This window comes from Hylobates moloch, unplaced genomic scaffold (genome assembly GCF_009828535.3).
Source record: "Hylobates moloch isolate HMO894 unplaced genomic scaffold, HMol_V3 SCAFFOLD_18, whole genome shotgun sequence".
Taxonomy (NCBI): Eukaryota; Metazoa; Chordata; class Mammalia; order Primates; family Hylobatidae; genus Hylobates; species Hylobates moloch.
The window spans coordinates 50533219-50560091 of record NW_026652293.1 but is presented as its reverse complement, the minus strand read 5'-3'; the positions used below and the strand labels follow the sequence as shown (position 1 = coordinate 50560091).

Here is a 26873-nt window from a genome sequence, read left to right as displayed (position 1 = left end):
GCAAGTGTATGTTGTATATTTACAATTTCATCCCATGTTCTGTCTCTCCAGTTTTATGATTCTAGATTTGGTGACCTCTGACTCCTCCTTCTCTATTCCTAACACTGTGTAACTTAGAGAGGATCAGGGAAGCTAGGATGTCCCAAATGCAATTTCATTAAATTAAAGAGAAATACACTATCTAAGAAGTAGAAAAAATGGGATGAGTGTGATAAAATGATTTAGTGCAAGATGGCGGATGCAGTAGAGACAAGGAGCACAGAAGAGGAGCTTCCTGTGCAGCAGGGTGGGCGGAAGTGTGCCCAGGAAAGTTCTGCAAATAAGTACTGTCTATCCCAGGCTTAAAAGGCAAATTAGAATTAGCCAGATGAAAGTGAGCAGGTAGGACAAAAAGTGTTGCAGAGCAAATAGCAAAGAACAAAGCCCATGACTCCTGAGAAAGAAAAACTTTTTATTTATTTTAAACCTACAATAATAACTATTTCTCAAAAGGGTATAGGAGAAGAATAATTGAAATATGGCGGAAAGTGGGAATAAAAGGTTTGACTAATCGGACTATACCCTCGCCCTATTCTTAACTTATTCACTGGTTTGATATTTACTTGCTCTCTAAGAGGATATTGACTGTCTCTACACCAGTGAATTCTGCAACTAGGTAATATGAGATCTACTTGAAAACTGTGGAATTTTCTGTAGGAACATAGTAAAATTTTGAAGGAAAGAAATTCTGAGAATAAAATAAAATTTTATTTACTTGAATTCTATTTCATTGTGAGCTTAAGGAAAAAAGAAAGCTTTTCAAAAAATGCTATAATTTCTCCCTTTTCTAAATTGGCCCTTTATACTATATTGTCCTACTCTCACATATATCAGTGATTCTAAAAGTGTGGTCCTGGGACCAGCACCATCAGCATTCACAGAGAGCCTGTTAGAAATGCAAATCCTTAAGCCCCATCCCAGGCCTACTGAATCAGAAACTCTGGGCATCGGACCCAACAATCTATGTTTTCACACTCCCTCCAGGCAATTCTGATGGGTATCAAAGTTTGAGAATCACTGGTCTCTACTTTTCATGTATTTTTTACAAAACACTTTATATTATCTTCTTATTCATTACATTAATTTTGTATGTATATTTTCTTTCAGTAATTAAGTTTTAAATTCCCTATGGACAATAATCCTATCTTTGTTTGTACCAGCTCTGTGAGATATAACTGAAATACAATAAACTGCACATTACAGTATACAATTGGATCCATTTTGACATACATATACATCCATGAAACCAATACCTTAATCAACATAATAAACAGGGATCTCACCCCAAAGTTTTCTTTTGCCACCTTATAATCCTTTTCTCTGACCCCTTTACTGACCTGCTTCCCCTATCTCAAGGGTAATCACTTATCTGCCTTTTGCCTCTATGGATAAGTCTGCATTCTGTAGAGTTTCATGTAAGTGGAATCCTGCAGTATATATTCTTTTTTATCTGGTTTGTCTCAATCAGCATAATTATTTTAACATATATCCACGTTGTTGAATCAGTAGTTAGGTCCTTTTTATTACTGAGGTACCATCAAATTGTATAAGCTACAATGTGTTTATTCAGTTACTGTCAGTGGATTTTTGTGTTATTTTAGCCTGGGCTTTTGGGGGGATCACAGGGTCAGGAGTTTGAGACCAGCCTGGCCAACATGGTGAAACCCTGTCTCTACTAAAAATACAAAAATTATCTGGGCATGGTGGCATGCAGCTGTAATCCCAGCTACTCAGGAGGCTGAGGCAGGAGAATCACTTGAACCCAGGAGACGGAGGTTGCAGTGAGCCAAGATCACGCCACTGCACTCCAGCTGAGGCAACAGAGCAAGATTCTGTCTTAAAAAAAAAAAAAAAGAAAAAAAGAAAGCTATTAGAAGTCTTTGCATGGACATAGACTTTCATTGCTCTTTGGTAAAAACCTGAGAGCGGATCATATATTAAGTGTACGTTTAACTTTTCAGAAAACTGTCAAGCTGTTTGTATTCCAAAGTAGTATCACTTTACACTCTCAGCAACAGTGTATGAGAATTACACTTGCTCCAAATCCTTAGTTTGGTCGGACTTTTCAATTGTATTCATTCCAGTAGAAGTGTAGTAATATCTTGTAGTTTTAATTTGCATTTCCCTAATGACTAATGATGTTGAGCATCTTTTCATGTGCTCATTTATCATTCATGTATCTTCCTTGTTGAAGTTTCTGTTCTAATCTTCTGCCTACTTTTGTATTAGGTTTTTCGTTTTCTTGTTATTGAGTTTTGATAGTTCCTTCTATATTCTAGATATAAACCTTTTATTTCATTTTATGATTTGCAATATATTCTGCTGGTGTTGGCTTGTCTTTTCCTTCTCACAACAGTGTCTTTTAAAGAGTATACATTTTTAATTTTTATGAATTCTATCAATTTGATATTTTATGGGTTATGCTTTTCATATTGTACCTAAAAGAAAAAAATTTTGACTAACCCAGGTTACAAAGGTTTTTCTCATGTGTGTGTATTTTTGTGGGAAACATATAGTTGAATTTTGCTTTTTTATCCATTCTAACAATCTCTACTTTTTAAATTTTTTTTTGCTTTTAGTACTTTTAATTGACATATAATAATTATACATATGAGATGCAGTGTGATATTTTGATACATGTATACAATGTGTAATGATCAATATTAGGATAATTAGCATATTCACCACTTCAAACATTTAGCATTTATTTGTATTGGAAACATTCAAAATCTGCTCTTTTAGCTATTTACAAATATACAATAAATTATTGTGAATTATACCCTGTAATGCTATAGAATATTACTTTTTAATTGGAATATTTAAACCACTTATATTTAATGTGTTTATTGATATGGTTAGGTTTAAATCTAGCATTTTTCTATTTACTTTTTATTTATTTCTTTTTTTGTTTGTTTTCTTTCTCTGCATATTTTTACCTTCTTTTGGATTAACTGAATAAATTTTATGATTCCATTTTATGACCTCAGTTGGCTTATTAGCTATAACTCTTTGCTTTATTATTTTAGGATTTATAGTATACATGTTTTACTTATCACAAATTACATTCGACTGATACTATACCTCTTCATTTATTGTTTGAGACTTACAATAATATATTTCCATGTTTCCTCCCTCGACCTCTGGGCTATTCTTTTCACATGTTTTGCTCTTACATATATTATAAACCCCACACTACATTGTCGTTATGATTTTTGTTTAAACAGTACATTGTTAAAGAGATGTACTACTAATAATAGCAAATAAATTAACTCACCTAGTTACCATTTCTTATGTTCTTCATTCTTTTGTGTAAATTCATGTATCCATCTGGTATCATTTTGTTTCTGTCACAAGGACTTCCTCGAATATTTTTGTATTGCAGTTTTGCTTGTGATGAATCATTTCAGCCTTTGTATATATGTAAAAATATATTTTGTTGTTTTTGTTTTTAAAAGCTATGTTTCAAATTCTCAGTTGACAGTTTTTTCTTTCTTTATATTGTTCCAATATATTATCTTCTTGCTTTCACTCTTTCCAATGAGAAATCTCCATTTTATTTGCCTTCAGGTCTGCATGTAGTGTCTTCTGTCTCTGGCTACTTTTAAGATTTTATACTTTATCAGTCATTCTGAACAACTAGGTTATGATATGCCCTGGTGTCATTTTCTTTATATTTCTTGTTTGGGGATCTGCAGAGCCTCACTAATCTGTAGGCTTATAAGTCTCCCTTGCCTCCGATTTGGGGACATATAAAATATAACCATTGTTTTAATGTCTTTGCCTGCTATTTTTTCCTTTTTCTTATTTTATTTATTTATTTATTTTTGACAGAATCTCGCTCTGTCACTCAGGCTGGAGCACAGTGGCATGACCTTGCCTCACTGCAACTCTGCCTCCCAGGTTTAAGCAATTCTTCTGTCTCAGCCTCATGAATAGCTGGGATTACAGGCATGTGCCACCATGCCCAGCTAAGTTTTTGTATTTTTAGTGGAGACGGGATTTCACCCTGTTGGCCAGGCTGGTCTCGAACTCCTGGCCTCAAGTGATCTGTCCACCTTGGCCTGCCAAAGTGTTGGGATTACAGGCATGAGCCACCGCACCTGGACTTTGTCTGCTATTTCTAACATCTGGGTCACTTTAGGGTCTGTTTCAATTGATTGGTTTTTTTCCTTCTCGCTTTTGGATTATATGTGCCTGCTTCTTTTGAGTGACTGGTAACTTTTGATTGGATGCCAGACATTGAGAATTCTATTTCTCATATGTTGGATATTTTGTATTTCTGTTAATATCCTTCGCTTTTTCTGGGATGCAGTTATTTGGAAGTAGTTTCATCCTTTAGATTTGTACTTTTAAGATTTGTTAGGTAGACTGGAACAGGGCTCAGACTACAGTTAATTATTTACCATTTTTGAGTAAAGACCTGTCGGTGTACCCCACCCCATATCCCATGAATCATGAGGTTTTTCCAATCTGGGTGATGAGAGCAAGCACTATTCCTAGTCTTATGTAAGCACTGGGCTTACCTCTAAACTTTTTAATGTACTTCTAAAAATTACCTCTAAACTTTTTAATGATTCTTTTTCCCAGCCTTCAATAGTTTCCTTGCATGCATGTGCTGTTTAATATTCAGTTGAACACTTGAAAAGGACTATCTGCAAATCTCCGGAGTTCTCTCTTTGCAGTAACATCTTCTCTAGTACTCTATTCTACTCTTGCCTTGATTTCCTGAGCCTCTTAGATGTGTCTCCTGAATTGAAGGAGTCTGTTGGCCTCTGCCTGACTTCACCTTTTGCAATTGGCCTGGAGCCTCTCTCAAGGGAGTAAGCTGAGATGATCATAGGTCTTACCTTATTTGTTTCTAATCTCTTAGAGTTCACTATATCTCTTTACCTTATTCTAGGATCTTACACATTGTTCTGTATATTTTGTGTGTGTTTTTATTATTTTAGATGGGAGGGTAAGTCTGGTCCTTGTTGCTTTATCTTGGTTAAATGCAGAAGCTACTGATCCTATTTTATGCTTATTTTACAAAGTAGAGTTTCTCACACAGCGCTGGAGGATAAAGTAATAACACACATTCACACTTATTGAGTATTTTTCTAAACATTATACGTGGACTTATTTGATTCTCACAAAAACTCCTGTATTTTACAGATGCAAAACTGAGGAATTAATGGCTGGCCCAAAGGTCCATGCCAACTAGGATCGGAGCCAATATATCAGTACAGGTTGCCTGAACTCATCTCTTAACCTTGCTTCACAGAACTGCTCTCTTTTACAAGATGCTCACCATGGAAAGTCACCTTAAGAATGGGTCACAGCTAGGGACATTTATTGAGTGTCTTCTATGTGATCAGTACTGTGATTCAAATCTCAACTCTGCCACTTAGGCCAATCACCAAATCTCCCTAGGCCTCAGTTTCCTCATTTGTAATCAGAGAATGATCATCCCTGCCAAGAGAGTTCTTGTGAGAATGCAATAAAATGCCAAGTGTGAAGAGCCTAAGATAGTTCCTGGCCCCTTTACCAAAAACTTGCTGAGTAAATATGTTAGGTCTGGCCATGCCTAGCATTTGAGAGTCACTCACTACTAATCAGAAAATAAAGCTTTCAGTGTAACTCTAGTGAGGTCGTAGAACAACTTCGTTTAATTAATTATTTTATTTTATTATTATTATTATTTTTTGAGACAGAGTCTCACTCTGTTGCCCAGGCTGGATTGCAGTGGCATTATCTCTGCTCACTGCAAGCTCCACTTATCAGGTTCACGCCATTCTCCTGCCTCAGCCTCCCGAGCAGCTGGGACTACTGCACCCACCACCAAGCCCAGCTAATTTTTTGTATTTTTTAGTAGAGACAGGGTTTCACTGTGTTAGCCAGGATGGTCTCAATCTCCTAAAGTAGTGATCCACCCACCTCGGCCTCCCAAAGTGATGGGATTACAGGCGTGAGCCACCGCGCCCAGCCTTAATTATTTATTTTAATTACAATGTATTATGGTTTAATTTTCAAAGAGTTTTCATATCCATCTTCTCATTTCATCTTTACAATTGTGCTTGAAAAAGGAGCTATTTTTCTCCTTATTTTACAAATGAAGAAACTGACACTCAGAGAGATTACAAGATTTGGTTGAGACCCAAGATTCGCAGGTTTCAGGGCCAAGGTTGCAACTCAGATTTTCTTATTTTATTTCTTCTTATACCATGGGGGAAATGTTAGTGAAAATTTGAAAATCTTTTTAACAAAGTTAGTGAACTTTTATGTGGGTATGTTTATATTCTGTATGTTATAATTAAAGTTCAAATAAAGGGTATTTTTCCAGTAAATGGGCGTGTTGTTTTTGGTGAATGAATCCTTATATTGCTAAGAATGAAGGGACTTTTTTTTTTTTTTTTAATCTGGCTTTGTGGAAAATTAGCATCTGGACTAGACTTAGTTTTCAGAATGCCCTGTGACTCTCTGGCATGGTCCCCAGAGAAGATGAGATACACAGAGTTGCAGAATTCGATTTTTCTTTCTCTTTCTAGACTTTTATATTGTGTGCATTTTTAAAGAATACTTTTAATGCTTATTTTTAAATATGATAGTATGTGAGTGATATTGGTGCATTTCGTTTTATGTGTCCAGAATTTAAACCTGCAGGCAATAGGAGTGTTGAAGTGAAATTGGTCCTAGACAGTTAATAAATTCTAAGCAGAGATGCATAAATCAGTAAAGGGTATTTTTTAAAGTTTTTTTTCTTTTTTTTCCCCCAAAGGGTGGTTAAGGGAGAATAGGAAAGAAATGTCTTCAGAGAATTGTTTTCTATCAGTTCAGAAAATAGAGAAAAGCACTGAGCAATGCCCAGTGCTGGTTAGCAGATTGTCATTTTTAGGTTTGATGTTCCAGGGTTTAATTGTCTTTCATGTGAACAATAGCAGACACTCTCTGGTGTGCTATGCTAGCATGATAAAAGGGGGTCGTTCTTGCATAGCAATGCCTTTTTTTATTATTAGCGTAAAAAATTAGCAAGCTGGAAGTCGTTAGAAGGAGTTCCACTGGCATTAATTGTAATGCAGCCTGAATTTGTTTGCAGACCAGTGCAGCAAGACAATAGCAAGGAGAAAAAAAAGAGCAATATTAATAGCCTTCTACTTATTGTATCATTTTAGTGGGCCTTAATAAGGTGTCTGCTGTCAACTGGATTTTATTTTTAAAAAAAGACATAGTAATTGATGTATTGCAGTAAGTATGGATGAGGGCTCAACTTGATTAATGTATGAGTTGGCTTTTTAAGGCATTTTAAAAAGGCTTCTTAACTGGGTCTTAAGAGACTGGCACAAGCCCACTGTAAACTACCTCTTTGCAGTTGGAAAATAGCCTGACAGCTGCTGATGTCTCTTGTGGGGTTTTCTCTTTTTTCCTCTTCCTGATCAGAGAAAACTGAAGTAATATACTCTTCGTCAATAATTGCAGTGCTTAAAAATCTTATAAAGGGATTTTGACTCTTCTCTCCAGAGATAACTTTTCAAAGGTTAAATTGGTTTTACTTGTGTGTGCTTCAAATATCACCACTTTCAATAAGGAGTGGATTTGGTTTTTAAATAAGCTGCTATTTTGTGGGTAGCTTAAACCCAGACAGTTTGACAGAAATTGTTTTGATGTCAGAGATGGACTTGTTCCAAAAGCAATTTCAGGTCAAGATGAATTTCTTCACTCTTGAATCGCTTCTGTTCGTTCCAAGGTGCGTGTGTGCGTGTGTGTGTGTGTGTTGAAGAGAGAAGCAGAGACAGACATATTGATTAAGCAACTGGTAATATCTATATGGAAAATGTAAGGAGCATGCTTTCCAGGAAATTTTCCTTTACATCAGTTTGAGATCCATTCATCTATTTTTCTTTATATTGAACACACTGTATATCTACTCTATTCTATATTTTCTTTTCATAGAATTTTTTTTTCATAAGAAACAAAGCAAGTGAGTTACAATTCCAGGGAAGACCGGGAAAAAAAGGAGAAAATCGAATCCTTTGCCTCTTTGGTATCCATAGGTGTCAACACAATGCCCCAGGTAGTAGGTCACCTCTTTTGATAACAACAAAAAGAAGACATTTGAAGAATTCCAAGCTGGCTGAAACTATCAGGCTATCACTGTGCAGCACTGGAGGAAGCACCTTATCGTTATTCAGCACAACTGCCTTCACTCAAATTGAGATAAAGTCCATAAACATGAGAGAAAGAAATGAGAATGCAAAGAGTGGGAGGGAAAACACACTCTGCACAGTCCTTTGCACAACTGCATTTTCAAGCGGGGAACTGTCACAAGGCGTGTCATGCAGATGCAGCAGCCGCAGGATCTTTGCAGCTGCATTTATCTTGTTGGTTCACAGGTGTTTTGCTTTGCTGGGGAGCAGGGGAGGGGGCAGGCGGAGACATCTAATCGGGTGGATTAAGTGCAGATGTGTCACGGAGAGGACTCTTCCTTCCACATGCCACAGACTCAGACTTGTTGGACCTAGGCAGACTCGTTGCGGCCTTCGCAGTATCATCTTTACATTGAATTCAAAAAGCATTTTGTTTTGCACTTTAGCTGGCCTCAGGTTGTACGTTACCTTTTGAATTTGTACAGGTTTTTTAATCTGTCAGAGTTGGGCTTTTCTTATCTGTAAAATGGTGAAATAATATACCAACAGAGACTTTTTTTCTAACAATTAAATGAGATAATTCACAGAAAGCTCTTATCCCAGTGACTGGCACCAAAGAAGCATTCAAGTCAGCTACAGTAACAGCAGCAACAACTTTAAACTAAAGAGAGAGCTACTGTTTATTGTTTCTTAGATGCTGTTGCCAGGAACATGGCTTTGTACCTAAGCCCTGTTATTGTTCAAGCCAACTTTTACATGTTTTTGTTTTAGAGTATTGAATCCAAGTGTCATATCAGTGGCCCATAGGTCCTAAATGATTTTGAAAAAAAGCATTACCCTTTCCTCTTCAGGGTGAAAATATATATGGGAAAAATTCTTCCAAAATGGAGCTTGACATTGACCCATAGAGCTTAAAGCCTAACCGGACAGACTTTCCAGCGAGGAGCTTTCTGTTGGTCCACGGGCATTTTCAGAGGACCCAGCACTTCTAGAGGATTGCTCAGTGTGACCAAAAGTAGAGCAACCAAACGTGAGCAAAAATTCTATGCTTTATGAGCATCTTATAAACCAATATTTTATTCAAAATTCAGTGAAACTTAACATGTAAGTGCTTGCTTACCTCAGCTCAATTTTGTCAAATTTTTTTTTTCTTGCCTTCCAGGAGTTTACAATTTCACTGTAGAAATAAAACACAAGATACGTTAAATTGTCAAAATGTGTAGTAAACAATGAAATGCTTAACAGAGAAAGTGAGCTACTTTTTGCAATTATATCAGAGCTCTGGTATCCATCAGCCAAGACTATTGTACAGTCATGAGTAGTCACCTCAGGCTCCATGTAGACATGATCATTTCTCCTGCCCTGAGAAGTGAAAGTGGAAAGGGTGAGTGCTCTTAGTCTGGGCAGTTAATTAACTTGCATTTCCACAAAATTTATCAGTTCCTGTTGATCCTCAGACTTGTGTACACATTTGTCTACCTACCTGGTATTCGTTAGATGCTTCAAGGCGTGTAAAAATGAATAAGACAACTCCCTGATCTTCAAGAATATTACAGTCTAGTTAGAAATACATCTAGGGAGTTTTTTCTTTTACTTTTTTTTTTTTTTTTTTTTTTTTAATGGAGTCTTGCTCTGTCGCCAGGTTGGAGTGCAGTGGTGCAATCTCGACTCACTGCAACTTCCACCTCTGGGGTTCAAGGGATTCTCTTGCCTCAGCCTCCCGAGTAGCTGGGACTACAGGCACACGCCACCACACCCAGCTAATATTTGTATTTTTAGTAGAGACAGGGTTTAATCATGTTGGCCAGGATGGTCTCCGTCTCTTGACCTCATGATCCACCTGCCTCGGTCTCCGAAAGTGCTAGGATTACAGGCATGAGCCACCACGCCCTGCCACATCTAGGGAGATTTTGTGGCAGCTGCAGAAGCAGCCAGCTGAGCCTAACTCCCAGCTGATTCACAAGGTAATTGATGGCATTGTGTCTGGGCTCATGCTCTATGTCAGGATTAGCACAGTGTTTCAGTTTCAACAGAAGGCACACATGTTCTGAAAGGTATAAACAGACTTTAGAAAACCTATAAATGGTGAAAAGTGTATGTCCAATGAAAAGATAGAAAAGCAATTGAATCAGTTGAATCATTTCACCAAGAAATTATCATGAAGTGCTTGAAATGCAGGAAAGATGAAATAAAACAGATGAAAGCTAGAAACAGCACTCAAAGCAACTCGCTGTGCAAGTTTGCAGAAATGAATACTTTATTGACTCTTGGGGGATAAGGAATGGCATGTTAGAGGATCAGTGAGTTTACCCAGTCTTTGGAAGAGAGGTAAAATGTGATGGGTGGATACACTGAGAGTGGGAGACAGGGGTCTTAGTGAGTCTGTATGTTGCTGGACCATTGAGGGTTCTGGGGCTGCATGAATAAAGACAAGGAAGTGTGTGAAAGAACAGAAAAATGGAGGAGCTAGAGCGAAGGTGTGTGTAGAAACAGAGTGTAATTGCTAAATAGAACACTGAATTGAAGACAAAATAGGAAAGATCTCAAATATTACATAAGAGAGTTTGGACTTTACGATTTCTCACGTTAGAATGTGTACCATTGAACTTTTTTGAAGTTGGATGTGGCATGATCCACACTGGATATTTCAGAGTGAACTTGCAGCATGTGAAAGGTAGGTTGATAAAGGCATAGGATCTACTGTGAAAGTGAAGCCTCAATCAGAAGGACTTGTCATTTTTCTTTGCTACCTGTCAGCCATTTGGCCTATATGCACTGCTCTACAGTGTGTACAAAAGAGGTTTGGCTATTTTTACCATTAACTTGATTCAGTCCTTTAGCATAATGCATATCTGTCAGAGTATAAACATTTTTGATATGTGTTTGTATCATTGACTAAGATGTAGAGTACTACAAAGTTTGGGAACTGTTTGCAAAGGACAGGGATTCTAATAGGCTGAGATGCAGGCTAGAAGCACTTTTATAAAATCTCACAGAAAATATGTAAAACAAGTAGGTAGTACCTGGTGCATATTAGGTTTCCTGGGACCTAGAAAAGTAAGTGAGGCCATGGTCAGAGTGACTCAAATGTGTTTCAAGACAGTCGAACAATTAAATCTTAACGCAGAAAGAGCCCTGGTGGGAAGAAGTAAGAAGATAAGGTAGGATGAGTCCTATCTCTAGACCTAAATGTCTGGACTTTGGATTAGATTCTCTGACATTTAGGGCTTCAATACCTTAATCTGAAAAATCAGATTATTCAACTGTTTTTGCTCAAAACTTCTATGCTTTTTGAGCATCCTATAAATCAAATTTTACTCAAAATTCAGTGAAACTTAACATATAAGTGCTTGCTTACCTCTGCTCAATTTTGTCTTATATTAAACAAGATAGTATGAACACATTTTTTTTTCTTGCCTTTCAGGAGTTTACAATTTCATTGTAGAAATAAAACGCAAGATATGCTAAATTGCCAAAATGTGTACTAAATAGTAAAATGCTTAACAAATAGGTGAGCTACTTTTTGCATTTATATCAGAACTCTTTGATCTTGTTTATGTCTTCAGTTGCTAATTTGTGTACCACAGTTTCTCCTCCAAAGAATTTGCTATACAATGTCCTACTCACCTTGGTTGTGTTCACCATCTTGATTAACTAATAGTGGTTCTTTACTAATATCATTGTAAGAGAGTGCCAAGAACCCAGTATATATCAGTGCTGTCTATGAAGAAGCCAACCTTTATCACTAATCTCTTTAAAGGTGGTGATGATGAATTTCAAGAGTGAAGGACTTGGACAAAAGAATACTTTTGAAGGGGTATTTCTTAAGTCTCAAATAAACCAAGCCTAGACAACCCTTTTGGGAAACTCTTTTAACTTTTCTTTAAATCTTTATTCATCTATCTGACAAACTTCTCAGCAGCAATAGGTGGCATGTAGTTCTTTCTCATATTGCTTTTCTTTCTTACTGTCCCTTCTAAGGGCTCTTTGTCAAAGTTTTGAATTCTGTTCTTTGGACCAATCCATTTGGTGATTTTTTTGTATTTTAGTATTTTGTAAAGTTGATATCAGTGTGGCCCCACTTGGGTGATTTTTCTACTCTTCCTAAATACCAGTTTCCTAATATTTGTTTGATGGGTCTTGTTTATTTCTATAATGTTCAGGAAGAAAATGAAAGGATCCTTAGCAGGGTCAATGAGAAACGCACATTTCTGCAAATTAGCAGCCAACAGTAGTGCCTTAGTTCGGCCTGCTGTAACGAAGCACCATAGACTGTATGGCTTATAAACAACAGAAATTTAATTTCTCGCAGTTCTGGAGGCTGAAAGTCTGAAATCAGGGTGTCAGCATGATCATGTTCTGGTGAGGGCCCTCATCCAGTTTGTAGACTGTCAACTTCTCCCTGTATCCTCATACAGTGGAAAGAGGGCAAAAGTGCTCTCTGGCCTCTTATTTTATAAGGGCACTGATCTCATCCAGGAGGGCTCCACTCTCATGACCTAATTACCACCCAAAGGCCTCACCTGCTAATACCATTACTTGGTGGGGAGTGGGGAGGATTTCAACTTGTGAATTTTGGAGGAATACACACATTTAGTCCATAACAAGTAGTTCTCTCCTAAACTACTGTGTTTCAAAACGAACTTTGATGCCAAAACAAGAAAAGCAGCAAATGTATCTTGTTGGTTTCAGGTCTGCTGACTCAAAGCACACAGCTTTTAGTAATGAGCGGGCACTCTGAGAAGTATAGTTATTCTTTTTTTACAAAAAATTATCTTTCTAATTAGTCATAGATCTTTAACCTTTCTTCCAGTCCTGCTAGGATTCTAAGGGTTTAGAAAAACATACTCACGTTATCTGATAGATAGTATAGAATGTATTCAGTAAAAACAAAATATCATGTTGGTGGAGGAAGTGTTATACATACTAGATAAGGAGTCTACACATCTAAACACATGCATGTAAACCATACCTTTTTTAGTGCTTAGACACACATTTCTAGAGGGCTGTATCTTCCAGCAAGATAAAACATTTGTCAGCACTTTACATGACAGCCTTGATAAAATATTGTGATATTATCTAAGCACGTCTCTTTCTTAAGTAAGCAATATTTCCATAGATCTTTTGTCCCGTTCATTCTTGGCAAATGATTCATCAATAGATTCAATGAAAAATATGAAACTTATGATCAATATCATCAATCTTATTCCCATTTTGTAAAACAGCACGGTATTTATTACAGATCACAGGAAGAGTTTAATTCCTAGGGGAAATGATATATATCTTTTCATATTAAACTCTGCTACATATTAAACTCTGCTACCTTTAATTTTGCATATATTGAAATGTCATCAAGAAATGCACCTTTGATTATTGGAATAAAGGAGATAGGAGTACAGTGTATTATATAATTACTAGACTAAACATATACATTATATATTTCACTATATCTTATTTTTAGCCTGTTTCCAGACATGGTACAGTTTCTACATAAGGTTTTGGTTTAAAACTACCTGTGGAGAGTTGGATAGTGACTACATCTTTTTAACAATGCAAGTGTTAATAAATTTAATGTCACTCACACCAAAAATAATATGTTTATACTAAGAGTTCTTAAACTAACTAATGAATTGATGTTTTCTTCTGGAGAAGAGGAAACATAATAGGTAGCATTTATTAGAAAGTATATTCATATTGACAACATTGGTAGAAAGCAAAAATTCAGCTATCATTTAACAAATATTTTCACCATTCATTTCTTTTGAAGAAATAAAATTCAAAAGGAGTGATTTTAAAGAAAATATTTATTTGGATGATGCCAATGGTTTGGCCATCTACATTTTAAATTGTGTATATATTTCTATTTGAAGTCTCAGTAAAAAATATTTAGCTCATTATAGACATAATAAATGTTCTGTAAAACTGGTAAGAGAAATAAATCTTATCTTGCAGAAGGATATAAAGTGCATTACACCTTTCACAGTCTCCATTTATTTAGAATGAAAATTTTAAAGTGCAATTAGAAATATTTACAATAAATCATTCACCAAAACAAGAGAGTTCATAAACTTCTTTCTACTGAAGAAGATACCTTCCATGTGACTAGTTGAAAGAGTCATGTCCTGTTTTTAACCCAAGACATGGTCTGGGAAAACTGTGGTATAGATGGCTCAATATTACTGTTGTTTGTGTAAGCTACTTCAAAGGAATCCAGAAAAAGTGCTATTGGGAAGATACTGAAATTTCTACTAAAGTAGTTGACATTTTTCAATATTTGAGGAGTGTGAGCCTTTTTATTTTCTTATTAATCTGTTTCCTAAATAATCTGTATCAAGAAAAGTTTTTCAAGCAGATTGTTCCCAGTAGCCAATGCTGAAATGAAGTAGGACGAATCCTTTTGATCTCTTGGTAGTAAACTGTTTGCAGATAATACCTAACAAGGGCATTTCTGTTCATTTGCTATCAAATTTAATAGAAACAAGTGGAATCTGAGTTCAGCAAAAGATAAATAAATAAATATCTAAAAGCCTTACATAGTTTTTGAATGCATACCTTTAAATGTCGAGAGATAATGACTTGTGTAGCATTGTTATATAATGTATTTCTTGTCTTCTGTTGGGTTCATGTGACAAATTCCAGTTGATAAGCCCCAGACTCTGGAGTCAGTTGTCTGGCTAGTTATTAAGATTAAGATAAGTACTAAGAACGAAAAATACAGTGCATTGTACTACCTTTATGGGTCTGGGCCACCTAGGATTCTGAATGTAAACAATGAATTAGTTCACCCTGACTCCTTTTCAAACCTGAAGTGAACAATGTAAATATTGGTGAAGAATGATTAGAGATTATTTTTTAATGGAAAATATATTTTAATTACCAAAAATTCTAAAATATGTATAATTGTGGCAATAAGTTTATAGAAAAGAGATTTACTGTCTCATTTTTCTTTTTATATTGGTATTCAGAAATAAGAAGATAATTACTTAATGGGTCATAGGTAGTTCATATCAGAAAGGCATTTTGTCCTCATAAAATACGCCAGGAGGAAAAAATACAAGATATTTAAGTGCAGTTAAGGGACTTTCAGAGGAAGGACAATATTAGTAAAACATATATTTCTAATGCATATTCAATGCTAGTATTACCTATTAAATGTTTCTCGGTGATTCTTCAAAGAGTGAAAAAAGTGCATGTACTGTTCTTTAAAGCTGATAGAATGTTCCAGAGGCACACCAAACAGAGACAAATATTTTCTGAAGCGCAGTCAATTATTCACACTAAATATAGTAAATATGAGCTTTGCTGCAAATTGGTAGGCAACATTTCCAGCATAGCAAAGTTTAACTGTCTATGAGATCGCTGGAGGAGTGATAGAAAGGGGTAATTTAGCAAGCATACCATAGCAACATGCTGCGCAATGTAGAGCGCTGGGTAGCTATTAATTTTTGTTAATGAATTTAAAACTAGATGTATGGAAATGGTTATATGAAATGTATACACTGCTAAACAGTTAACTAGCCCTTAGGGCTTAAGTTTAATTATCTCTGTGTAAATCATTTTGAGCAGGGCAACCTAATGAGTCAAAAAAAAAAAAGCCAAGAAATTCATATCTAGCTTTGTGATGACTGCTGAACGCAACAAGCCAGACATTCTAAACCTCAGGTAGAGAAAAATTTACATGTCCATATAGGGCTCAGTCTTTCTGGTGTCTCTTCCCGGGGCTGCGTTCCTTTCTTCATTCCGACCCCAGAAGCATACTTGACAGAGGAGATGGGCAAGTGCAGTGTGTACTTTTACATGTCTTTCTGCCTTTGGGTTGCCATTCTAGGTCCCTCTCAACCAGGATGATTTCACCCCCCATTATTACCCCAGGAGACATTTGCCAATATCTGGAGTCATTTTTGGTTGTCACTGAGTGGGTGGCAAAAACCATGGATGCTGCTAAACATCCTACAATGCACAGGACAGCCTCCCACAACAAAGAATTATCTGCCTCTAAATGTTTATAATCCTGAGGTCGAGAAATGCTGTCCTATACCAACACCTTGGAACAGCATTTGTTTATGATTAAAAAACATTAGCCACAGGAGACAAGAATGGAGTGTCCCTCTTCTGCTCCCTGACATATTATTGTACACTAGAGAGTTAGAGGGCATAGCCACTGCCACTGTGTTTCTTGCCAACCAGATGCCCAATGTCTATATTTGGGCATGGACCCCTCAGCTCAGCAGTCATGATGCTTTGATAATAGGCCACGAATGAAGAGCAGGTTCACCCAGGGTTTAATATCCATTCGTATCATAGTAGAATCACAGACCTGGACATGCCTAGTTTAGAGAGAGACGATATGCTTAAGAATAATGAAAACTGCTCTGCCGACACAGGAGCCTGGACTAAAATGACTCATGGGATTCATCCTGGCTCTCATCATCTCTGGTTGGTTGCTGAGAAAGGATGTGTTGGTGTAGTTAAAAAGAAAACATGACAGAATGCAAAAAATGTTCATACTCTCCCGAAGAAAATCATTTTGAGAATTAAAATTTATCCCTTTCCTTTCTACTCCAGTTAAATCATGGTACCTTTGAACTCTCTTGAGAATGTATTTAAATTCCTTGTCTGTTGAGAATAAAGATAGCAAATAGGCTGTCTGCCCCTATATAGTTTATTAAGTAAAACTAAAATTGCAACATAATGCCATGTTAGAGCAGATTTATAGTGTAAATACTAAACATTACTTGAAAACTTTAGATAGGGGTCATTTATACCCTCACACATCTTCAAACTTTAATAATATAGAGCCCTAGTAGCAGAAATTGCACGGCAGACCTTGATGTACTATAACGGGTGCTGTCAACTCTCCTTTGTGGCCTAAGCAGTAATCATAATACATGATTAACAAGCCTCTTATCTTATTCATCTTAAACTAAAAGAGCAGTAGTCATCTTGCTGGTGACTGCCATTGATTTATTTACCTGGAAGGAATATTGAGTTATCAAAGCCCTGAGAATTCAAGAAATTGTCTTTTCTTAGTTTAGTGACTGCACTGTTTCAGTACTCCTGGAAACTTGCTTTTTGCATCTGAATTAGTTTTATATATATATAAATATACATATATATTTATATATATATAAAACTATCTTTAAGGAGAACTACATAAGAGGAATGTCAAATAAAACAGAAGAACCAGGTTCAGCTTTATCTGGGCCTCAGTTTCCCTCCTTTTTGAGGAATGTTAATTGGGTCGGGATTCCTCTAAGTTAACTAAATTAGTGACTTTGTTATTGGGAAAAATCAAGCATGCAACCATATTTAAGATGAATAATAGATATTTCAATATCTGTTACAAATGTTCACCCCTTTGGTTCAGTGATTCCACTTTTATGCATCTTGAGAAAGCAATCGGAGATCTAGGCCAGGGGTTGGGTTGGCAAACTGCTGCCCTCAGGCCAAATTCTGTCCAGTGCCTGTTTTTGTGAATAAAATTTTATTGAAACATAGTCATAGCCATTTATCTACTCATTGTCTCTGGCTACAGCAGAAATGAGTAGTTGAAACAGAGACCGTATGGCTCATAAAGCCTAAAATATTGACTATCTGGACCTCTACAGAAAAGTTTGCCAACTCCTCTAGACAAAGACATATGTTTATTGTTTCCTTGTTTATAAGTAAAAATAACCTAGTAATTTCTTATAGGGCATTGTTAACTAAATGGCAATAAATCCCTATAGTGAAATATGCTCTCCTGTCCAAAATGGTGATCAAGAATACGTAAAGATGTGGAAATATTTTCACAATATATTAAGTGGGGAAAAACTAAATACAGCGTATGATACTGACCATGTAAAGATGTCCAAAAGAAGAGACCAAAAAGAAACAAACTACGAAGTTGTTATTTAGGGATTTATAGGTTGAATTTTGTTCTTTTTACATGATTTAAATTTGCTACTGTGTTTTTAGAAAATTATTTTTACTATCAGAAATGAATACGGTTAAGTGGTTACTGTGACAAAGAAAAGAAAGACAAGAGACACTGGGAGCCTTCTGTAGACGGTTTCCTTCCTGGTGGAATAGAAACGCAGCTTTCTTTCCCTTCCTCTCAAAGAGGAGTGGAGTGGAGACATCCTGAGTGGAGGGTGTATCACTCTTCCAGGAAAGTGGGGTCCTGTTCATTATTATTGCCAGCTGATGCTTTTTAAGTCCAGAGGTTTGCCAGGTTAGCTTAAGTCTAAGAGTAGCCACTGGGAGGATATGATGCCTGAATCTGGATGTTTTGGAAGAAAGACAAGGACAGGATGAGTCAGAAAGTTCCAGAGTAGGAGTGTTTTCAGGGGAGGAGAAAACTGAGTCAGGTACTGACATGAAGGCCACTGGATGCTTTGGAGTAGAGGGGATAAAACAGTATAGCTTACGAGCCAGGAAAGGGCACAGAACAGGAGAGATGGGGGCACAGCTTGACAGGCAACACCTATTTTCCAATTTTGTCCAGAGGCAGCTTTTCTCTATGTCAGACTTTTCTTCAGAGCTCTTCTGTGTCTCCTTACCAAAGCCGATGATAACTACCATGACCAGCTTTGTTTTTTTATAGTAGGTGGAATAAATTATACCCTATCAATGTTATCTTTATACCAGGTGAAGAGTTTGTGTCATCTACAACCCTATTTTGACAAAGGCTCTTGCATGTTTGACTCCCTCTGGTTCAATTAATTGCATACACATTTAACAAATATTTATAGTACCCCTTCTACATGTCAAGTGCTGTTCTTAACACTAAAGACATCAAATTGAACAAGACAGAAAAACATTTTCCACCCTCATGAACTTTAAGTAATAGGATAAAGAAATAGACATTAAACATATGCAAACATACGAACATACGCACGTACATTGATATTTCAGATGTTGGTAAAGGATAGTAAGACAATAAAACAAGGTAATAAGGGAGAGGATGGGGAAAGTGCTACTTTAGATAAGGGTCATCTGGGGTCCTCTGTGAGAAAATATTGGATCTGAGACCAGAATAATGAGGCAGAATTAGCCATGCAAAAACTCAGTTCAATCCAACTAAACAAATATTTGAATTGTGCCAGGTACTATTCTGGTTACTTGTGTTCTAGTAGTGAATGAAACAAAGTTCCTACTTGTACAGTCATTGTTTTTGAGTGTGTGTGTGTGTGGTGCATATATTACTAATTTGCATGCATGTGCGCACACCACACACACACACACATGCACGAATGCTATGAAGAAACATGAGGTAGGGGAGGAAAGAGTGCACAACTTGAGAAGGATGGGGGCGCATTAGTATTATTTTATAGCAAGGTCAGGGAACTCTATAAATTAATATTTGAGTAGAAATCTGAAAGGAGTGAGGGTGAAGTCTCAGAGTAGAATGCCTAAGGCAGAGTGCCTTAATGGAAGAGGAGCGTGGTGCACTTGGATGACAGGAAGAAACTGCATGAGGACACAGCCTGGTGCACAGGTTGGAGAGCAATCAAATATGACATCAGAGCTGAGCAGGAAGAGCACGTAGGACCTTTTAGACTCAAGTGGGGAGTGTAGATTTCATTCAATTTACCATAGCAAGCTTCGGGGAGGTTTGACACAGTGATGCTATGTGATTTCCCTTTAGTTGAGAGACTTAATGGAGATTAAGGTGGGAAAGAAGGTCAAAATCCTTATTTTGAAGTTTAAAATATCCAGACAATACCCACCTATTTAGTTCTTCCTTAATCAGAACTTTTACTTTAACCGACCTCAGAAAGAGTGAAAGATTTAGGGAGGATCTGGATCTTAACTCTCCAGGCCTGTGATGAATTTCAAGTGCTATCCTCTGTGTTCGTAATGAGGTTCATGTGGCTGGAAGGAAAGAGAAGCAGAGCCTTCTTCCTCTCCTTTCCCCCCTCCCCTTATTCTCTTAGTTTTTTAAAGAAAAGAATTGTATTTTCATTGTCTAAGTGCTGCATATTAAGATAACAAGCTCAAAGAAGAGTGCACCCAAACAGTGCATGAGGTAAAATGAGGACAATACTTGGATTCCTGAGGGCTGTAATTAAAGCTATCTGGATTAAAAAAGAGTTATTTCAATTCAGATTTATGTTCCAAGGAAACACAAAAAAAGGAAGAAAGAATGAGAAAGTGAAATACAGCAAAAAGAACTCTTAATTCCAATGTATTCAACTCACCCATCAGAAGAAATGGCATTAATTCAGGTACCCAATTACAGTAATGTGGTTCAGAGCACCTCAATAGGTGTTTCAATCTCAAGCCAGGACTAACATTTGTAATCCTTTAAATGCACTTAAGAAATTGATGTTACAGCCCCACAATCTGTTAGGGGCCTTGCTTGCCGGATGATTGCAAAGTATCCCACCATTAATTGGATCATCAGAATGTGATCCGCGTCTTGGTCCCTGGATTATGGAAGACTGACTCTGCTCTGACGTGTTGAACCAGAAGCTCTTTTTGTGAGAGATTTTGACCCTTAATGTAGATAAGTGGTATTTTTCATCAATCTTAGCTTGCATTAAAAAAGGGGAAATGTCAATTCAATGTGGGGCATTTAACGTAATTCAACATCTTTTAATTTAATACCTTGAAAAACTTAGTCTTTCCGACCTGCCTAACACTTCTGCTGATGGAATATTTTGTAGAGCCCTGTTGAAAAAAGGTTGTCTTCTATTCCTTAATAAAATCACAATCTTGAAACTCCCTGCTTGCCATGTTGTAGTAGCAAAAATAACCTCACAAATCTCATATAAAATATTAAAAAAAACCAAAATTTGAATCTTAGCCCCCTTTCTTGGGACAGTGTTGTAAATATGCATGGAAATTTAAGAGAAAAGAATATCTCTCATTTATTTCCCATTCATGAGTGTTTGGGCTGTGGAACAACTAGGTTTTCTGTCCAATTCCCTGATCATCATGAATTTGGACAAGGTAGAAAGGTAGTTTTAGTCTCTTTAAGGCAAAAAGAAAGATTTAATCCAGACCAGCGTTTGTCCACAGTCACTAATATTTTGATGGTATATATCTCATAGGTCTGAGTGTGGATTTCAGCTTATTGGTTTTTATGAAATTCTACCAACTCAAAAAATAATAATATCCCTACATTTGTGTATGTCAGATCACAGCTGGCACATGAGGCAATAAAGCAGTTTTTAACACTCTTTTACTTCTTCAAAGATTTGTGGTATAAATGCACTATCAAAGTCACAGCACCTTTGCTTCTTGGATTAGTGGTATTGCTTTCCTGCCAATGGGTAGATAAAGATGCATGTCTTTACTCAGTAAAATGGGCAGGTTGATCTTTGGCTGGGTTGCCTTAGAATCATGTCACATACCACTTAATTAGAGTCTTGGGTGACAGTCTGGTTGCTGCCACATCTCTGGGCAGAAAGCACATCTGCCTCTTGCATTAAGGACACTGTGGGTTGGAGAGAGAAGTGGAGTTTGTGACAGAATACATATATTGTCTGCTGATGCTCTGAAGACAAATGGAATCTCAGCCATAGCTGCTGCAACCAGCATCTGGGTGTTCCCTTTCTGACAGCTTTCAGTTCAGACTTCAGTGTGCCCTTCTTTCCTAATAGGCTCCCTTGGTAGTGAGTGCCACGCAAGCACAGGATGGATGAAATGCCCTACGGACCTGTGTCAGACCTCCCTAGAAAGCAATGTCTTTCTGAACTATGAACCAGGGTTCTCTTAAGCCTCAGTATAAATATATAAATTCAACTCTGAGACAAAAAATGAAAAGGAAGTTAAGAACCTCACATAGAACTAGGCACCATAAATAGGTTTAATAGCAAAGATTTCCTAAGAGTAAGATGGTCCTGCATCAAAAATGATCTTTGGTTGTTGGGTGTTTTGTTTTAGTCTTTCTTGCTACTGTGAATAATGGAGAGGCTTATCTTCTGGCCTTACTTTTACCAATCTGACAACAAGCTTCTAGATCAATTAATTTTATTCTCTTTAATGGCCAAAGTTATTTTATATTAGAGGGTTACTTAATTTAGCCTTGAAAAATGAAAACTAGATATGAAAACTGGACCTGATTATGGAAAGTAATGTCCCTCTTTTTTTTTGTAAATCATCTGTACCATTCTAAACCCAGATATTTTCTTCTTGTTTTTTTCTTTCTTTTAATGTAAAAATTAACGAAGAAGTAAAGATTGCTCTATTTGCTGAACCCAGATGAACTAACATGTGCATTTCCCAAAGGTTTTATGTTAGAACCAGACACTTGCCTTTTTTGTCTTTTATTCCAAACGACAAGCTACATCTGGCCCTGCAGGCTGAAGGGGAGGTTAAGAGGTGCTGGCGTGATAAAGTAAACCTGCCATAAGCTACCTGTCTTATTCTTTCACGTTTTCACCTGGCCTGCCACTGTCCTGAGGAGGCATTATTCTTAACTGCTCTCCAAAGTGGGCTGCAAAATGCTCCTAGACCTTGTTCCTTCATGTTAAAGTTCCGTCCTAAATGAAGTTGGCAGCTGTTTTTGCCCAGTGTTCATGTACTTCCACAGTTTGCTTCCTGATTGAATTCCTGTAAAATCCCTCAGGACAAGGATAGCGTACAAACTGATGCTGACCAGACTGCCAGCCCCTGGTGTTAAAAGTTAGGTGTTTGCCCTGAAAACAGGTCTGCTTCTGTGCTGTAAGAGCTTCTCAAAAGGGAAAAGGGCTGCCGGGGTGGAGAGGCCAGTGCTGGGAGTCTACCCTGAGTGTGCGTGTTTCTCTCTCTCTCCTCTGTGCTGCTGCTTCTCTCTCACTCCCTCCCCAGAAATTAGAAAAACAAATTCTATTTTAAAGATCCACAGTAACCTTTAACAAGGGGGCCACCAATTTGGAGTGAGTTGATGATGACTACAGGTATACCTCGTTCATTGCATTTTGATTTACTGAGCTTCACAGATCTTGCATGTTTCTACAAATTGAAAGTTTGTGGCAGCGCTGTGTCCAGCAAACCTACTGCCATTTTTCCAACAGCCTGTGTTCACTTCGGGTCTTTGTGTCACATTGTGGTAATTTTTGCAGTATTCCGCTGTATTGCAAACTTTCCCATTATTATATCTTGTATGGTGATCTATGATCAGTCATCTTTGATGTTATTATTGTGCTTGTTTTGGGGACCACAAACCATACCCATATAAGACCAAGAACTTAATCAGTAAATGTTATATGTATTCTGAGGGCTCCACTAATGCACTGTTTCCACATCTCTCTTCCTCTCCTTGGGCCTCTTTATTCCCCCAGACACGACCGTATCAAAATCAGGCCAGTTAGTAACCTTACAATGGCCTCTAAGTGTTCAAGTGAAGGAAAGGGTTACACACTTCTCACTTGAAATCAAAAGCTGGAAATGATTTAGCTTACCGAGGAAGGCATGTCGAAAGCTGAGACAGGCCAAAAGCTAGGTCTCTTGCACCAGTTAGCCAAGTTGTGAATGTAAAGGAAAAGTTCTTGAAGAAAATTAAAAGTGCTACTCCAGTGAACACACCAATGTTAAGAAAACAAAACAGCCTCATTAGTGATATGGAGAAAGATTTAGTGGTGGAAGATCAAATCAGCCACAACATTCCCTTAAGCCAAAGCTTAATCAAGAGCAAGGTCTTAACTCTTTTCAATTCTATGAAGGCTGAGAGAGGTGAGGAAACTGCAGAAGAACAGATGGAAGCTAGCACAGGTTGGTTCATGAGGTTTAAGGAAATAAGCCATCACTGTAACACAAAAGTGGAAGGTGAAGCAGCAGGTGCTCATTTCAAAGCTGCAGCAAGTTATCCAGAAGATCTAGCTAGGATCGTTGATAAAGGTGGCTACAGCAAACAAGAGATTTTCAATGTAGATGAAACAGCCTTCTATTGGAAGAAGGTGCCATCTAGGATTTTCCTAGCTATTAATAGAAAGGAGAAATCAATGCCCGGCATCAAAGCTTCAAAGAACAAGCTGACTCCCTTGTTAGAGTCTACTGCAGCTGTTGACTTTAAGTTGAAGTCATTGCTCATTTACCATTTTGAAAATCCTAGGGCTCCTAAGAATGATGCTAAATCCGTCTCTGCCTGTGCTCTATCAATGGAACAACAAAGCCTGGATGACTGTTTACAGAATGGTTTACTAAATATTTTAAGCACACTGTTGAGACCTCCTGCTCAGAAATAAAGATTCCTTTTAAAATATTACTGCTCATTGACAATGCACCTGGTTACCCAGGAGCTCTTATAGATGGACAAGGAGATGAATGTTGGTTTCATTCATCTGTTCAATAGATGAATGAAAAATACATGAAGCTGCGGTTACCCCAGAGATCTGATGGAGATGGACGTGTGGATGAATGTTGGTTTCATTCATATACACAACATCCATTCTGCAACTCGTAGATCAAGAAATAATTTTGACTTTCAAGTCTTACTATTTAAGAAATGCCTTTTATAATGCTATAGCTGTCATAGACAGTGATTCTTCTGAAGGATCTGGGTAAAGTACATTGAAAACCTTCTGGAAGGATTCACCATTCTAGATGCGATTAAGAACATTTGTGATTCATAAGAGGCAGTCAAAATGTCCACATTAACGGGAGTTTGGAAGAGCTTGATTCCAACCCTTATGGATGACTTTGAGGGATTTAAGACTTCAGTAGAGAATGGATGAGCAGATGTGGTGGAAATAGCAAGAGAACTAGAATTAGAAGTGGAGCCTGAAGATGCAACTGAATGGCTGAAATCTCATGATAAAATTTGAATGGAAAAGGAAATGCCTTTTACAGATGAGTAGTTTCTTAAGGTGACATCTACTCCTAGCGAAGGTGCTGTGAAGATTGTTGAAATGGCAACAAAGAATTTACAATATTACATAAACTTAGTTGATAAAGTAGTGTCAGGATTTGAGAGGATTGACTACAATTTTGAAAGAAGTTTTGTGGTGGGTAGTAAAACTTCTTTCAAAGTTTTACCCTGTGTGCAGGATAATCTTTCATGAAAGGAAGACTCCATCAATGTGGTAAACTTCATTGTTGTCCTTTTTTAAAAAACTGCTACAGCTACCCCAGCCTTCAGCAACCACCATCAGCCATCAGCAGCCATCAACGTTGAGGCAAGACCCTCCACCAGCAAAAAGATGATGACTCACTGAAGGCTCAGATGACCATTAGCATTCCTTAGCAATAAGATATTTTAAAACTGTTTTTTAGACATAATGCTATTGCACACTATATTATGGTATAAATGTAACTTTTAAATGCACTGGAAGACAAAAAAATTCCTGTAACTCAGTTGACTGTGATATTCACTTTATTGCAGTGGTCTGGAGCCAAACCCACATTTTCTCTGAGGTATGCCTGTATAACTACCTGACAATTATTTTCACCTTAAACAATTGTTATTTAAGGTAAATTTACTTGGTTAGAGCCTGGTGAGTTGAGGCTAAAGTCAGGAATTTGATCCCTGGCTAGGCTAGTTGTTTTTGCTCTTCAAAAAAAAAATCACTGTATTCCTCTAAAATTCGTTGAATGTCTTACCCATGTGTCCCCCTAGTCACTACAGTATCAGAAAAGGGAGTGTCAGTGTTTCAAAGGCATTATCAAAACCAGGGAAAAATGACAAAATGTGTAAATGCCAACTGTCAGTGGTGTGATCTTCACGTACGAAAGACAACACTTGTATGGACTGAAAAACCAACTAAACCCAATTTTTGTTGCCACACTAGAGCTTGTTTCATTATTATCAACATGAGAACCAATTTTTACTTGATATTGACAATGTATGATAGGAGTAAACGCATAATGATCTCACTGTTCCCTCACAATTCCTGGCTTCAGGTGCTTGGCTAGGAGGAGATCTAAGGCAAGAGAAAGGTGTTTCACCAGCTGAGTGCAGATAGAATGCAAGAGTCAACTGTCATGGTGGCTTTAGTCTCCATTTCATGCCTTCTCATGTGCAGTTATATATAAGGCATAATTCTGGGGAACAGACTAAAGAAAAGCTTATCTCCCAAACCTAGGCTGTGGTAAAGAGACTTTCATTTATATCCATATTTTGGGCTTGTAGCTGCATGCCACGCTAAGTCTACTCTCTCTATTGGAACAACAACAATGACAAAAACGCCTCACAACGTAAAGCTTCTGAAAGCTGGCTGACCTTGTAACCTACTTTGTAAAAAGCCTGCAGCCATAACTATTTGACGAAATTCACTTCAACCCTTTTAAATTGTTAATCTTACAAAAGACAGCTCCCCACAGGTCGTCTTTCCTCAGGGTGGAAGCCATGGCACTGTAAGCTGTGGTCAAGGTTCGTGGCTTAGGACCCCATCAGCCTACTTTTTAGCTCTCTGTTGCCTTTCATGAGGAATTCCTCATTTGCAGCCCACTCTCTCAGATTCTCTTGATGACCAGGGGATCTTTGGACTCTCGGCACCAACCCACTGGGCTATCTTTAAGCCAAAATTTGCCAGTCCTAAATCAGCGACTCCCGTCTTCCCCATAGTCATGGCTATTAGACATCAGCACATTTATTTAAATATGAAATGACAGTTTTAGTATTTAAAAATTGGAGATTTCTATGGAAAAAGTTGTATATATATATATATTTTTTTTTGATACGGAGTCTTGCTCTGTTGCCCATGCTGCAGTGCAGTGGTGCGATATTGGCTCAAGGCAAGCTCCACCTCCCGGGTTCAGGCCATTCTCCTGCCTCAGCCTCCTGAGTAGCTGGAACTACAGGCG

General features: G+C 37.4%; 1 protein-coding gene and 1 pseudogene across 5 annotated transcripts in view; both read left to right on the top strand.

Annotated features, from left to right (window-relative positions):
- ESRRG (estrogen related receptor gamma) overlaps window positions 1-26873 on the top strand; it is a 595534-nt gene that overhangs the window by 228352 nt on the left and 340309 nt on the right. The window contains exon 1 of one of the 5 annotated variants that reach the window (XM_058430556.1): window positions 8993-9192. The exons of the other annotated variants lie outside the window; for them this stretch is intronic. The gene's annotated coding sequence lies outside the window, so the exon portion shown is untranslated. Of the gene's footprint in view, window positions 1-8992; window positions 9193-26873 lie in introns of those variants that run through there. 5 annotated transcript variants of the gene reach the window in all.
- Window positions 23454-25304, top strand: LOC131381785 (tigger transposable element-derived protein 1-like; annotated as a pseudogene).